This window comes from Cryptotermes secundus, unplaced genomic scaffold (genome assembly GCF_002891405.2).
Source record: "Cryptotermes secundus unplaced genomic scaffold, Csec_1.0 scaffold468, whole genome shotgun sequence".
NCBI classification, from domain to species: Eukaryota; Metazoa; Arthropoda; class Insecta; order Blattodea; family Kalotermitidae; genus Cryptotermes; species Cryptotermes secundus.
The window spans coordinates 2,924,085-2,941,263 of NW_019721526.1; the positions used below are offsets into that span (position 1 = coordinate 2,924,085).

The following is a 17,179-nucleotide window of genomic DNA, read 5'->3' on the forward strand; positions in this document are numbered from 1 at the left end:
TGGATAGGAGGCCATTTTTTTTTATTTCTTTGACTCGCCTATTACGCGAGCGTTACGTTACCGCCACGTACCGCTGGGGAGGTAGGGGTCAACATGTCACAATATGAATTTTGTGTACATGTCACGTAAATTTTGCCCCTAAAGTTACAGACTACAGTGTGTATTCTTTTTCTTAATGAAGGCCTTGCTTGTAGGAATTCACGATTTGTACTCTGCAATAATAACGGCTGTGCTTCTCACTAGCGGCAAAACACGTAGACCCTAAGGAAGAAAAGGTGAGGTAAGCTGTAGGCACAGACCCTAAGGAAGAAAAGGTGAGGTAAGCTGTAGGCACAACTGATCAACCTTCATAATTCTACACTTCATTTAGGGACACATCGAGCTTAAGCCTACCAATGGCAACGGCAAGAATCATTCGAAAATCATAGTGTTTCTCACCTTGCACAGTGTACGCGGGCGGGCCTTTGTAACTGCCTTGAATTCTCTTCGTTGTATTTGTTGTCTCAAGCTTGAGTTCCATTCATTGACATTCAGAAATTAATAATTCATTCTTTCATCGATGTCCCCTCCTTTTAAAGATTGGTGTATTTTGATTTGATAACAGTAATGTTTTGTCTTTTTTTATTTACTCGTATTAATCATTACACGTTTTCTGATGGTGTCCGATAAGACATATTTAAGACGAAGCGTGCTGAAGTCGCAGTGCCGAAATGCGAAGTTGACGGCCTCCGTGACTTTGACTCAGTGCGAGGTTCTTGGAACGAGTATTATAGAACTGGAACTGATGAAACTGCTTTGTTGTTACTAAAGTATAAAACGAGATGAGCACGAATATTTATTTTTTTAACGAACTTGTTACGCATCTCCAGATCTGTGTTAAATTTATCTACTGTTATGCCAACGTTTTGTACCATAATCATGATTCTAATTATTGACTTACGAACAGTATTTCATGGATGTTGTATAGGTATGCGCATAACCCATCTTCGTACCAAATTTCCCATGCCTAGCTTCAGTAGTTCATTAATTATCGCTGTCAAACCGAAAGCTGAAGAGAATTTTCGCATGTCCGCTGTGTTATTTACTGTCGACAAAAGAAGAAGAAGAAGAAAAAAAGAAAAATCCTATAACAGAAATGTCGTATTTTTTTTTTCTAAAAATTTTATGCAGCTTTTCAGCGGCGCTCCCACCTCACAAATTTACGCGTTCTCCATATTGTTACTACTGATTATAGGAGATTAAAGAGTATGATTTTATGATGACGTCCAGTGTCATAACGTTCGTACCAGATTTCGTAAAAACCCGGCTACTTGTTTAAAGTTTGAAGCTGGGTGAAATGATACAGACAAATACTCTGGCAGTATGATTATTTCGTAAGCCTACATTTTCCTTAACTAACGAAAGAGTTTAAAAAGAACAGTCAAGCATTATTGTATAGGAAAGGAGTAAGTCTGGGAGACCAAGACATGTATTGGGAAGTGATGTAAAAATACGTCGACGGACAAAAAGGAACGAGGGAGGTTAGTATTAAAATTCTTTGGAAATAAGGCTGCTAGAATATGGTTTGGATTAAACTGGTAAGGGATGTAACAGCGGGCTGGAAGACGTAGATTCTATGAGTATCGTACCAGGTTGGCACTCATTGTTGTCATAGAAGTACCCAACATAATTCGTCTTCGGGCCACAAAAGAACGATGGACATTCTGGAGCTGGAACAGTTCATGGACATTATCCATAATGTTAGGAGGAGGATGATCTGAGAAGTATAGTATGGACCAAAATATGCAGTACTGAAACTCGCGCGTGTGCGTTTGTCGACGGGGCATAGCTCCAGCCGCACGTGTTCCCAGTAGTGAAAAGGAAGTTGTGTTGTGCAGTTGTTGGAAATGGGCCTCTCGACGGAGGAAAAAGTATTCATACTTGAGTATTATTTCCGCTCGTACGGAAGTGGTCGCCAAACAACTCGCTTCCTTGGTATTGAACGGCCAGATGTTATCCTCCAGAAACCGCTACACAGTACACGTGTGACGCTATAGTGTGCCGTCTCAGCACACGGTATATTAGGCCCCTGTTTCATTGAGGATGAGGAAGGCATTGCTCTTACTGTCACCCAAGAACGCTACAGGGACATGGTGATTGGACCATTTCTTCAGTATTTGAGAAGGTTCTGTCGTGCAAGAGACCTTCACATGAATAGACAGTGGTATTAACAGGACGTCTTTTCATTTCACTACTGTATATTTTGGCGCATACTGTACATGTGCTGATGTAGACTGTGGGTAGATAGGGGCGTCGTTATTTCCACGATGAACTTCTGGTCCTCTGCAAAGCGTGGGTGTTGCATGACTGCGCCACGCGAACATCTCGTGATGTTGTTACTCTCATCCCAGTTTCCACGCCGTACTCATATGTTTTATACCGAGTTTCACGAACATTAATGAGGTCTTACGAAGGTACGGTGGCAATGACCGCTCCATCTCCTGTACGCCAGTGGTGCGCAGACTTCTTATGGGTCAGACGGCTTACAGTGCAATTTAGCAACTTCAGAAAACAATTACTAATGAACGTTGAGAAGTAAGTCTTTCTGTTAGATCGTGTATTTGAAATGTAATAGGTCCTTTTCTTTTACAATTTACGTTTACCGATATTATTTATTTATTTATTTATTTAACGATGCTTTCAGTACTTCAGTTTGTATAGCGTCGAATGTAGTTGTAGGTCGTGCCCTAATCGAGGTACTATCTTGGAAACTGCCTGTAGGAACTGAGGAGAACTAGGAAAACCTCAGGATAGACGGTGTCCCAGCCGCAATTCGAACAGAACGTCTCCCGAATACAAGTCTAGCGGGTTCCTGCTAGACCAGTCTGCTCTGTTGTACCTTTGTTGTAATAAACCAGTAGTACTTGTTATGTTTGTATTAAATTTATAAATGTGACATTTACTGATAATGTATGATCATTGTTTTGTTTTTGTTTACGCCCAGAATGAGCTTGAGGGACTCTTGGAGGGCTGCAGCTCTCGGTTTGAGAAACGTTGCTCTGCATAATATTTTCGTGTCAGTCATATACTTCCAAGTTAGTTTCTGGCCCAAAACAAATGTGGGCAAACTACGGGATGCGATCTTATTACTTCCACAGATATTTATTAATTTGTAATTTTTCATGTAGTTTAATCCCTCTGTGGTCTAGTGGTTAGAGTTCCTGGCTACAGATCCAGAGGCCCGGGTTGGATTCCCGGCGCCACCAGAATTTCTGAGAAGAAGCGGGTCTGGAACGGGGTCCACTCAGCCTTGTGGGGATAAGTGAGGAGCTACTTGAATGGTAAAGTAGCGGCTCCGGTCTAGAAAACCGAAATTAATGTCCGTGGGGATTCGTTGCGCTGACCACGCGACACCCTCTATCCGTTAAAGTTGGCACTAACTTCGCCAACAAGCGACGGTCGCTCAGTCGGTATAGTTCGCTTGTGGACTAAAACCACAGAGCTTTTTTTTTAATTCCACGGAGTAGTAATTGTACTCACAAAAAATATAATGTATCAGAATCGAACATTTTGCTGAAATCCGTGGTTTTAGTGACTCTTTATTTCCACATGTCCGAAATTTACTACAGTCACAACTTGATATTAGAAAGCGATTCGGGCCCAATCCAGATTCGGTTCAGTGTTTAACACCTTGAGAACACCAGTCACAGTTTTCTGTATCCTGTCCGGTTTAATTACACAGTCCAGCAAATTTCGTCCCTCCCCTTTTGTGTGACATAGACCAAATAACCTGTTTCTTTTCTTTCTTCACGAAATGTTTACACTGATCACAAATGTAACGGTCACAAACTTGTAACACACACACATACTCTTGTTATTTTATTTTGTATGCAAGACATGTGATTGTACGTACATACCGTGTATTGCGCAAAGTTTAATAAGGACGTGATGTAGATGAGAATAAACTTTTATACTCATTAATGTAGGACCCGAGATAGCGCAGTCGGTATAGCGACTGGCTACGTGCTGGACGACCGAGGGGTCGGAATTCGAGTCCCGGTATGATCAAGAATTTTCTCTACTCCAATCGTCCCGACCGGCTGTGGGGTCCACCTAACCTCCTATCCAATTCGTACCGGGGGCTCTTTCCCGGTGGTAAAGCGGCCGGGGCGTGAAGCTGACCACTCACCTCGAAGTAGGGCCGAGGTCAAGAACTTGTGGGTCTATAGATCCACTCCCCCATACGCCTTCATGTTGTAGTGTTTAATTAGTTAAGCACAGGGACAGCTTTACCTTACTAATGTAACGTCAGTGTCTCACATTATACAGTTGATAAAAATTACACATTTTTTTTTCTGTGGCCCTACAGCCCCAATTTGGGCCTAGGTCTACCTCCATGAAACCCTCCGTTTCACTTCGGTTTACTAGATCCTACACATTCGGTAGGACTCCTTGGGCGAGTGATCAGCTAGTCGCAAGGCCTCTACCTGTAGACAAACACAGAAAAACGCACACAAACACCCATGCCCTGAGTGGGATTCGAACCCACGATCCCGGCTTACGAGCGAGCGAAGATAGTGCATGCCTTAGACCGCTCGGCTACCGTGACCGGCTACACACACACACACACATATATATATATATATATAAAGTTTTCCCCTATGCTTAATTAATGAAGCACTAGGCCACGAAGGCGTATGGGGAAGTGGATGTGTAAATCCATATTTTTTTACCTCGGTACTAGCTGGAGGTGGGTCTTCACGGCCCTGCCGCTTTAACCCCGGAGAAAGAATCCACGATACCTATTGGACACGAGGCTGGGTGGGCTACAGATCCGTTCTGGATGACTTGGGGAAGAGAAAATTCTTGACCTTACCGGAACTCGAAATCCGATCTCTCGATCGCCTAGCCCCTGAGAGATTTATCCGTTCCCGTAGCAGCAGAAGACCCAGTAACAGCCCTCTACTGCAGGGAAACCTCTCCGTAGCAACAGGAGACCACACAGTTCAGATGGAAGTTTTCTTCCCCCATAATACTGACGACGGGAAAAATATAATGTTATATTTTAGCGTCCTGTTACACTGATTCATGTCCATGGTTTATGCTGACCGTCTTACAGTGTATACACTTTTTCACCTTATTCTTCACTTCCACACTACATGTTTCAGCACTAATGTGCCATCTTCAGGTGTCTTTATGCACGTTAAACTATTGTACTGCATGCCATAATGTCTTCATTCTAAAATGACTAAAATCTGTATTCGTCATATAGGACGATGAATTCTAAATAATAAAACTTTTCAGGATCCAGATCCAGCAGTACAACGCATGCAGTAACAGGAGTAAAACACAACACAGAACACAATACACAAATATATGTAGGAAGAATGCTCACATAAAAGAGGATTGGCGTAATTCGCGTGTTTGAATGAGACGTAGGAAGAATCCTGAAAAGTTGTATTAGAATTCATCGTCCTATATGACGAATACAGATTTTAGTCATTTTAGAATGAAGACATTATGGCATGCAGTACAATAGTTTAACGTGCATAAAGACACCTGAAGATGGCACATTAGNCCCCCCCCCCCGAGAAGAAGCCTTCTCTCAGCTGACCCTCATTAGAGCCCTTGAGAGATTTTGGCTGCTGCAGGGAGATCTCCCCCCCACCCCAGAATCTCTGCATGTGGTGGGAAGGCTGTTTAAAAAATGAAATGTCACTGTGTATCCCAAGGGTACCCTTCAGCACACTGCTTCCTCAGTGCTAAGCAAGGCTCCACACTATAGCTCAAACCTTACCTTCGGGCGCACACGAATTTCCGTAGAATTTTCAATTAAAATCTCCATTGTTGAATTAAAAAATCCTCCCAACGGTTGACTTACTGACACTAGGTCACAGAAAGACTGACGGACAGACGTAACTTCCGCAATAGACATTCTTTTTATTTTGAAAATGTGCCTAATAAATTTACCTTCAAACCTTGCCTTAGGGCACCATTGGAATTTCCGTAGAATTGTCAGATTCTCCACTGTCGTGTTAAAAAAAAACATCAGCCCAACGGTTGACTTGACACTAGGTCACAGGAAGACTGGCGGGCAGACGTAACTTCCGCAGTATACGTTCTTTTCATTTTGAAAATGATGCGTAATAAAACAATGTTTACCTTCGGACGTTGTTGACAAACGAAGGGGGTCTGCTTATGATAGGCATGTACTCAGTTGAGGTTCTTTTGCACAAAATCCAGGAGTCGAGAAAGCTCATTCGGTATAGCGAATTGTACCTATATATACATATAAGCCTTCTGTACTAAATACCGGAATTCATTGTCGTATGTCTCTCTGTTCAGGAAGATGAAAGATGGATTCGCCTCAGTGCTGTCTGTCGTAGTTCCGTGATTTAGGGATAGATTATGGTCTATTTGTTACTCCTAATCTTCAAAAATGCCGGTCACGGTAGTCGAACGGTCTAAGGCATGTACTGTGTTCGCTCGCTTGGAAACCGGGATCGTGGGTTCGAATCCCACTCAGGGCATGGATGTTTAGTTTATGTGTGTGCATTTTTCTGTGTTTGTGTACAGGTAGAGGCCTTCGAAACATCTATAGTTAATTGTCAAACCACACCTAGTTCAGAACGTCGTTTAGAGATTCGCATCACTCTATCCATAACCTCCTGCTTTCCTTGCACGTACCGTATTTACGCATGTATAGGCCGCGTGCGTGTATAGGCCGCAGCACAATTTTCAGACAGAAATTATAGAAAAAATAATTTTCTTGGAATATTATTTCAGGAGTAGAAATTATTCCGAAATATGGCAAATATATTTTTTAAATGAAGTGTGATTTCGAATATTTCGAATATCAGCCGCACCCCAGTTTTCCTCTTGAATTTTTGGCAAAAAATGTGCGGCCTATACATGCGTAAATACGGTATTTTGATGAACGTAATTACCATTACAGTTTCTTAAATATTGTCACACAGTTTTCGTTAATCTCGTCGAACTTTGCTTGAATTGATAAATGAGTTTTTACGGTTATCCTATGCTTAGGCTAGGCTCCAGTGGCCTGGCTATTGCGAACATGATAATGAATCTCCGGTTTCCAGAAAGTTAGGGAATTTCGTGAGTATTATTTTTGTTATTGCTAGAGGGGTGGGACTAAGTCCCTTGTACTGCGGCCACTTCTGGCCTATTGTACCAGCGCCAGATGATAGGTGAGGGTGATTGTGGAGCAGTAGGTGGAATGAAGATTGGCAGGGGAAACCGAAGTACTCGGAGAAAACCTGCCCCAACGCCACTTTGTCCACCACAAATCCCACTTGACCAGACCTGGGATCGAACCCGGCACGCCGCGGTGGGAAGCCAGCTACTAACCGCTTGAGCTATGGCGCGGCCTAATTTCGTGAGTAGCGAATGGGTGTTCTCAAGAACGATCCTGCTTCATGGAAACAGATGTATCCTGTTAAGTGCTTGCCAAGTCGCAACATGTTTCAGATAAAGGTTACAGAACTTAATGAAGGAAACGTGTAATGATATGGCTGAAGTGTGCAATAAAAATTGCTAACGAAGTACACCTCTGTACGACTTGGACTATTTTTATATATACACTGGTCTTCCAGCCATGTAAGAATCCATGAGTGAATGAATGAACGAATACGTTGTACAACGTTTACTTTTATTTCAATGGCTCTTGCAGCCCATTCAGGGCCCAGGCCTCTTATTCTGCTCCGTAATCATTTTTCACAGACGGTAGGGCTCCTTCGGCGAGTCGATCAGCCCGTCGCAAGGCCGGTACCTAAACACAGACTAAACGCACACACAGACACCCATACTCTGAGTGGGATTCGAACCCACAATTCCAGCGTCCGAGCGAGCGAAGACAGTTCATGCCTTAGACCGCACGTCTTCTGCGACCGGCACAGCGTTCATGTACCCATTATTATTAAGAAACAAACTCCGTGGTTTTAGTCCCCAAGCGAACTATACCGACCGAGCGACCGCCGCTTGTCGGCGAAGTTAGTGCCAACTTTCTGTGGTCTAGAGTTCCTGGCTACAGATCCAGAGGTCCGGGTTCGATTCCCGGCGCTACCAAATTTTCTGAGAAATAGTGGGTCTGGAACGGGGTGCACTCAACCTCGCGAGGATACTTGAGGAGCTATTTCAAGGAAATAGCGGCTCCGGTCTAGAAAACCGAAATTAACGGCAGTGGGGATTTGCTGCGCTGACCACGCGACATTCTGTATCCCCTAAAGTTGGCACTAACTTCGCCGACAAGCGGCGGTCGCTCGGTCTGTATAGTTCGCTTGAGGACTAAAACCACGGAGTTTAAAAAAATATTTATTTATCTACGTATGTGCCGGTCACGGCAGCCGAGCGATCTAAGACACGTACTATCTTCGCTCGGAAGCCGGAAACGTGGGTTCGATTCCCACACAAGGCATGGATGTTTGGTATGTGTATGGGTTTATTCTGTGCTTGTGTTTTCCTGTGTGTAGGTAGCGGCCATGCGACGAGCTGATCACTCGCCCAAGGAGTCCTACCTTCTGTAAAAATGATCATGAAACTGAAAAATCAAGGCCAGGGCCCAAGGGGGCTGTAGAGTCAGCGAAAAAAAGAACTACGTATGTAGATCGTATAGTACATTCCGGGTATTTTAGTACATTCGTTATCTACTTTCTCCTGGATCTGCTCATTGGCCAGTGTTTACATAGTGAATCTTATCAAATTGTTTTGCACGGATTAGATAGGATCATATGGTAAAATGGGACGGAAGGCAGGTGCAGGATGTGTAATAGCAGCGTACTTGTTGTGTGGGCTTTCGGTGTTGGCGAAGTACCCACAGTACTCGTAAGTTCCAGTACCCCTCTCTCAAATCAAGACTCCGGCTGCCCTGCCCTGTTGCGTCGCTTTAGTAGGCATGTCTATAGCAACAAACAAACAAAAAAACAAACTCCGTGGCTTGAGTCCGCAAGCTAACTATACCGACTGAGCGACCGTCGCTTGTCGGCGAAGTTATTGCCAGCTTTAGCGGATAGAGGATGTCGCGTGGTCAGCGCAACGAATCCCCACGGCCGTTAATTTCGGTTTTTTTTAGACCGGAGCCGCTATTTCCTCGCAGTTATCCTCACGAGGCTGAGTGGAGCCCTTTCCAGACCCAGTACTTCTCTGCAACATTTAGTTTTAATTGATCCTGTTGTAGTGAAGATCACTGAGCTGTCATACTTTTTAAGTCAGTCTTCCCTCTGCATTAATATTCCGTCAACTTTCTGCTCATTTTTAACGATCTTAAAACCAGACACGTTAGCGTGGTTGTAATTCTCAAGATCCCTTTTTAGTGTAACGAAATTTTAGTCTCTCTCCTGCTGCCGACCAACCCACCGCACGTTTATCGAGGTTTTCGCAGTCTAAGTAAATGACCAGATAGGTCAGGGGATCACCTTCCCATCTAGTTTGATGGTATATAGATGAAACAGCATTGTTAGATAAGCCAAACTGCATGGGATGTAAACAAAATGCACTGTCTTATCTGTACGGTTAGAACTTCTCAGATCTATAAATAATAACTGGTCGAAATCGTGATTCTGTAGTTCCAGAGAACAATGTAATTTACCTTGTCATTGTTTGTATCGTATGCTTGTAAGGACTTGAGAGTACCATCACTTAACTCACTCGGAGTCCGACCAGTAGATCTTCTGAATGTTTCATTCACAAATCAAGTGACCATATTAACGAAACTTATTTATATGTCTTCACAATGCTGTTTCAGGTTCATAGGAATTACGCATTTAATAATACATCAGTGTTTCTTCCGTCGAAGCGATTTTCTTAAATAATTCGTTATTAAGTACGAGTATGGATCGCGGATTGGAAAATTTAGGAAAGTAGGAACCTCTGTTATTTGAGGCACTGTTCAAGAATTTGGTTGGAGGGATTAAGGAAAATGACGATCGGTCATGAGAAACCGTTCGCGATGAAGTAAACTTACGTAGGTATGGACCTATAGACTGTGTAGAATACTGAAAAGCTCTGTTTTCTGGGATATAACGTCGTGTAATCTGTTAAAAGCAAACACCTACGTTTCGTACATGTCACCTCGGTCTTCAGGGTTGAAGAGAATCCAAGCTTGCTTCCCGTTTTTTTTTTATTTATTTATTTATTTTTTTTTTATTTTTCTTGCCCTGCTCTTCAACTCTTAGATGTGACGTGTCCCTCCGTTGACCTTCAACTGACTACACGCCATTATATCCAAGAAGACAGAATTCTCATAACCACGCCGAGAACTTCAACTCCTGTATAGAGTATTTGCTGCCTTTTTTGAGAACTGCTGCACGCGTATCAAATTTTACTGTTGACACAGTTTAGATATATATATTTTAAAGTTATAAGGATGGTGTTTACCACTCGGAATTACTGGGGTTTTGGACTTTGTCCATCGTCCCGTATTCTAAAAGTTATAGAACACAACGTTTCGGAAATTTCATCTGTTTCCGTCCTCAGGTGAGGAGAGGAGGAGAGAGACTCTGTTGTGTCCCTTATAAAGAGCTAACCACGCTTTTGGTATGTTTATAGTTTAATGATTATAATTTTTGTAATTTGTCGTCTTTGTACATGATTTTTTAAAGTTATTGATTGTGTGGCTGTGTTGAGATGGCCCAGAACAGGTTGCCTTAACCCGTAAATAATGCAGTTGACTGGCGAATAGAATGTCGTCTCGGGCTCCAGTGATCCAAGCTCAGTTATCGTGGCTGTATGATTCCTTCCTAAATATTGCGATGAGACCTTATGAGCCACGATCACTCCTCCACCATCCTATATTCTTGTTTATAGTCATCATTCCACTTCGTGATTTTCCTCAGTCCCCATAAGACGAACGACCTGTTTCCATTTCATCATATATTATCACTGTTGCATTCAACTTCTTATAATATGCGCACTTGGTACATCGTTATGAAACATCCTAAAACAACCCGTGATATAGCTATTAGTGGTCGTAATCTAGAGCAGGGGCACGCGGTACCGTAGTTGGTTGTGGCACTGTGCTACAAGCCGGAAGGTTGCAGGATCGAATCCCGATGAGGTGGATTTTTTTAATTTGCCCAATCCTTCCAGCCGCACTATGGCCCTGGGGTCGACTCAGCCTCTAACAGAAATGAGTACCAGGAATAGTCCTGGGGGTTAAGGGCGGCAGGCGCGTAAGGCTGACAACCTCATCGCCATCTGTGACCCGACTGTCTGGAGATAATGTGGGAGCCTCGGCATCTCACAACCCTATGGGCCTCCACGGCCTGTTACAGGGACAGCTTTGCTTCTTTTTTCTTTTTAATCTAGAGCAGAGCTGTGTGAACTCCCATCTGTTAAACAAAAGAAAAGAAGGTCAGTTGTGAATTATTGAACAGTTCTTGTCTCGCCGGAGCTGGTCGGTGGAGAATACTTGGGATATATAGAGCAGAATGGTCGTCGAAAATCACAGCTTTTACGTGCCTGCAGTTGTAGTCGGAGAAAGTTTCACAGGTACAGGAACTGAGGTGAGTGGCTGTGTGGAGAGAAGGGGTACATCGTAAAGGGAGTGGGGGGATTCTTTTATTGACCCCCATTAAAACTAAGGAGAGCGGCACGGATTGTCACCAGTCAGTCACTGAACATTAAACTTCAATGAACTGTAAGATCAGTTCTGAACAAAGTTCCTGTTGGCACGAACGGTTATATAAATTAGTTCCTTAAGGGTCACAGTGATGTGAATGAGTGTTGTTCGTCGAGCTTGTTTGATCGTCGGCCTTCAAGTAAGTTTATTTAATGTTAGTTTCTTAAATTTCGTTTGGACATAATCTAGTGTTATTTCGTTTTGCTGCGATATCACGTGATTCCAACTGGTGCCCCAAGATCTCAGGAGGAATACAACACGGATTTATGTTTGTTAATTTATTAACAGCAGTTGATTATTGTTTTATTTAACGACACGTTTCCAGTTGCATAGATTATACAGGGTCGAATAGGAGGAACGTCATGACTTTTGATTCGGAAATGTTGTAAAAGGAAGCGGTCCTAGTAATTTTTAATGTACGTCCCAGGAGCGTGGAGGGTCTGAGGAAAACAGCATGTAAACTCTCAGGATAGGTGATCTCGAGACCAAGATTCGAAACTAGAACTGCTGAATGCGAAACCGGAGTGGTAACCACTACACCACAACTTCTGGTTTGGTTCTCAATCTCTGTATCAGTAGTCTAAACTGAGTGCCTATGTTTACTCTATTGTTGGCGCAGAAATGATAATGTACTACTTACTTGCTTACTCATGGAGCTGAGCCCTTATTGAGGAGCTGCCAATTCTGCAGCTTCTCAAGAATTTCCCAGCATTCTATGGAACCCGAAGGTTCATTACCATGTTCACAAGAGCCCTCCACCAGTCCCTACCCTGAGCCAGATAAATCCAATTCACACCATCCCATCCTCTCTCTCTAAGATCTATTTTAATATTTTTCACCCACTCACACCTTGATCTTCACAGTGGTCTCTTTCCTTCTGGCTTTCCCACCAATAACCTATATGCATTTCTCGTCTCTCCCATTCGTGTTACATGCCCTTCCCACTTATTAATTTTAATTCGCTGTGTACTTAATTTGCCGATATGAATTAAACAGTCATTATGGAAAGTAATATTGAATAACACAGAGCAGTTTACTGTGACGATTAATTTTGTAGACTTCTGTTCGAAAGGTGGCCTGTTTGAATTTTCGTCAATGTATCGGCTGTTCTGGCTGTTATTATTCCGTGGCGTTCTTTGGGTCTTCGAGGCTAGAGTTGGAATAGGTCCTTGTAATGGGTTGCTACCGCCTCCTTCCGTGTTATCCTTACGTACTCACCTTTCATGATCATCTCATTTCATCAAACGTTGAACGTGTATAACCTCTGTGGTTGAAAGAGCATGGTTAAATAACCGAGGAATCCGTTAGTACAGACATAACTACTGATGTCCATTTAGCCGTTCATTAATATTCTTGCCCTATTTCCAGAGTAATAGGGAAAGTGTTACCAAACGGAGGTCATATCGACAAGCGAAGGGTGTGACGACCTTCCTGGTGTCGAGAACATTCTCGCCTGTTACCAAGTTTATTGTAAATTCAGTGGAGATCCGTTATCTAAATCACCCATATCCTTCGGTTTATCCTCGAATCTGGTCTTTCTGAGACTGGAAGAACCTTAAGAGCTCGAAATTTAAATCGATGACTCCGATCACAGTGGCCACGCTGCCTCAGGCTTGAACTGTCTTCGCCCGCTCGAACACTGGGATCGTTTGTTCGAATCCCACTTGAGGCATGGATGTTTGTGTGCGTTTATTCTGTGTTTGTGCTGTCCTGTGTGCAGGTAGCCGCCTTGCGACGGGCTGATCCCCCGTCCAAAGAGTCTACCGACTGTGTAAAAAGATCAAGAAGCTGAAAAGGCGGCCAGGGTCCAACAAAGGGCTGTAGAGCCATAAATATGCAGGTCCTGCCCAATGAGCAACTTTTTTGTACATGCAACCTGGGAACAGCAGACAAAAGAGAGTACGGTGGTAGGTGGAACCAGCTGCTGTGTTAACCTTGAGTGTCTTATGACGACAATAGCTTGCATCACGTGACCAGTATCACTCCTAACAAAATGGCCGACAACCATATGTCGTTTCGCCAGCGTGCTTTCATCGAATTTCTTGTGAAAGAGGAAATCCCTGCTGCAGAAATTCACCAGAGACTTCAGCGTGCTTATGGAAGTGTGTGCATGGGTGCGAGCAGTGTTCGAAGATGGGTGAAACATTTTAAAATGGGAACACCAACATCGAAGATGAGCCTCGGAGCGGTAGTCCTCGAACAGCCTCAGCTGAACGCAACAAGGAAAGAGTGGATGAGATCATTCAAGATGACAGGCGTGTGGCTGTGGACACAATAGCCCGAAAACTTGGAATAGGGCACAGTGCAGTACAGGAGATGATTGAAAGCTTTGGCTATAGGAGAGTTTGTGCTCGTTGGGTCCCGCGGTTATTGACCGAAGACTACAAAGGTCAGCGAAAAGCCATCACCTCAGAACTGCTGCAGAGATATCGACAAGAACACGATGATTTCTTGCTCTGTATTGTGACAGGTGACGAAAGCTGGTTTCACCATTTCGAGCCTAAAACGAAACGGCAGAGTATGGAATGGCACCATTTGCATTCTCCATCAAAAAAGAAGGCAAAGACAGTGCCATCAGCTGCGAAGGTGATGGGCACAGTCTTCTGGGATGCAGAGGGGTTTATTCTGGCCGAATTTCTAGAACCTGGGCAAACAATCAATGCTGCTCGTTATGTCCAGACGCTGCACAAGCTTCGTCGTGCATTGCGCGATAAACGTCCGGGACGAAACATCACCATCCTGCATGACAACGCTCGCCCCCACACAATTTCAAAGATGGAGTGGGAAGTTCTTCCACACCCCTCTTATAGCCCTGATCTGGCACCCTCCGACTACCATCTTTTCGGATTTGTGAAGGATCAGCTGCGTGGACAACGTTTTGAGACAAGGGAGGCAATTCAGAAAGCAGTGCGTCAGTGTCTTCGGATGGCTGGAACGGAATTTTACAGAAGGGGAATTTCCAAACTCCCAGAACGCTGGGAGAAATGTGTACAAAGAAGTGGCGATTATGTGGAAAAATAAAGAAAGGTCTGTAGATTGAGGTGGTGTATTTGGTTTGTCAATAATAAAGCATGTTACTTTACAAAAAATTGTTGCTCATGACTTTCAGTACGACCCTCATAGATAAATTGGATGGATGGATAAATAGACAGAGGGATGTGGCGATGACTCCTAATTAGGAACCGTAATTAGTGCTTAGCTAATCTGTGAGAAACTAGGCTCAAGCAAATGTTATCAAGCATTGCCCGGGACGTTGCTTTAGTTTATCGTGAAACACAAACTTATTCCATATTAACCATAATGCGATTACATAAGAGATAGGCGGCTCTATATCCTATTCATGTATGTAACCTAAATACCTGTTTCACCAGTTCTCAGGATATAAATTGCAAGTATTTAAACATAAACTTGCGTAGTATGGATGTTGTTTGTCATCGGTTTCTTAAATTGCGTAAGTTGGGTGACGTGAAGTATCCGTCATGGTCGAAGTTAAAGCATTGACCCGCATTTGCGGGGGGAAGGAGTCAAAAAGACGAGAGGATAGCCGGTCTTTGAACCAAGATTCGCACCCGGGGCCTCTCCAAATACGAAACATGAATGCTAGCCATTGACCCGGAACAAATCAGTGCGCAATCACTTGACGCGGATGATTGTTGTGCGTCTTTCAACATATTTCATGACCTTTTAATTTGACCGCCTGCGAAGGGATCATTGTATTACGTTCTTGGTTTATGTAACGTAGACTTATCAGTTGTATAATTTATGAAGTATAATGACAGGCTGATTATGACTGATGAATTTCAGTGATCGTAGTCTGTTTCAATGTATTGTTCTGCTGTATCATGTACCCCAGAAGGGGATAGCCATCAGTCTTTTTTCTGAACCGGTTACGTGAAAAGGCAGATAACTACAAAATTGTAATACGAAACCAACAATGCTTTGAATATGCATGTGTTCTTGCAGTTTACCTGGCTCACCAGTTGTGTCATTCGTATTTTTGCCTGTTACGGTCCTGTGGTGTACTCGATACGCCGGGTTTTTCTCAAGGTTACTGAAACTTAGTAAAGTTTCCTCCGTTTTATGGAAGTTTTAAAGGAAACAGACGACTTCGTAATAATACAGTAGCTGAAATTACATAGCCCAGTGGCTCTAAATGAACCAGCAGTGGTATTTAAATTTGACCGGAGAGAGCTAGGTAATGTGTTTTCAAAGTGAACAGTACGGCCATCTTACTGTGCACAGTGCTGGTCAGATATGCGGGGAAGACCTGAATGTACATGAATTTACTTTACAGCCTGCAGCTAATCTGCCAAGTCTGTTGCATTGAGGAGTGTGCTGGAGCTGATTTCGGCCGGTTCGGCCGAGCCGATGCAAAGAAATCGCATTGTCCGGGTTCGCGATTTGACTCATTTTCCATTCTGGAAACTAGCTAATAAGAAAAATGGCAATCTGACATTGAACATGCGGACTGGCACGTTCCGCGCTATATGTGTTAGCCTGCATAGTGTTTATTCTTCCTTAGGCAAAAGTTTCCGACTATAGAGATCATTCATATTTACTTTTATCATAATCCGATATCTGAACACAGACTGAGGGTGTTTGAGAACAGGATGTTGAGGAGAATATCTGGACCGAAGAGAGATGACGTGACAGGAGATTGGAGGAAACTGCATAATGAGGAGCTTCATAACTTGTACTCTTCTCCAAGTATAATTAGAATGATCAAGTCAAGGAGGGTGAGGTGGGCAGGGCTTGTAGCACGAATGGGGGAGACGAGGAATGCATATAGAATATTGGTGGGAAAGCCAGAAGGAAAGAGACCACTGGGAAAACCAAGGCATAGGTGGTTGGACAATATTAAAATGGATCTTAGAGAGATAGGATGGGATGGTATGGATTGGATTAATCTGGCTGAAGATAGGGACCAGTGGAGGGTTCTTGTGAACATGATAATGAACCTTCGGGTTCCATAAAATGCTGAGCAATTCTTGAGTAGCTGCAGATTTGGTTTCTCCTCAAGAAGGGATTAGCTCCATAAGAACTAAGTAAGTAAGTAATCCGATGTGTATGTTGGTTTTAAGCGAAACGTCCGTGACAAGTTTCGAATATGCTGCAGCTCCACCGTTGTGGCCAACCTCGGAGCAAAACAGGCGTCGTATTGATGAGGAACATGGCGTTTAGGGGCGAACTTGGAAATACCGACAGGAAGCTGTTAGTCTTGTGCCGACGTCTCGCTCATGATTGTTTAATAGGGATCTGAAAGTATAATCACCACAGCACGCAAGCCTAACGTTGGCAGATGACAGGTGGGATCGCCGAGTTTTCAGGACATTTATAAAATGCAGTTGGATCCACGCGCATTTATGGAAAGTCCGTAAGATATAATGTAGCTGCTTTCGGAAAATGTACCTGCAGTTGACGGAACATTTTGCGAAATTTTTCATGATTGCAGAACAGCTGGGATAGCGTAGTCGGTATAGTGCTTGGCTATGGGCTGGACTACTGAGAGATCGGAGTTCGAGTCCCTGTAGGATCAAGAATTTTCTCTTCTTCAAATCGTCCAGA

The 17,179-nt window shown here is 43.4% G+C and overlaps 1 protein-coding gene across 6 annotated transcripts in view; it reads left to right on the plus strand.

Annotated features, from left to right (window-relative positions):
• The window catches only part of LOC111875528 (copper-transporting ATPase 1), a 151,423-nt gene that overhangs the window by 27,287 nt on the left and 106,957 nt on the right, over positions 1–17,179 (plus strand). Inside the window, exon 1 of one of the 6 annotated variants that reach the window (XM_023871857.2) lies at positions 11,611–11,753. The exons of the other annotated variants lie outside the window; for them this stretch is intronic. The gene's annotated coding sequence lies outside the window, so the exon portion shown is untranslated. Of the gene's footprint in view, positions 1–11,610; positions 11,754–17,179 lie in introns of those variants that run through there. 6 annotated transcript variants of the gene reach the window in all.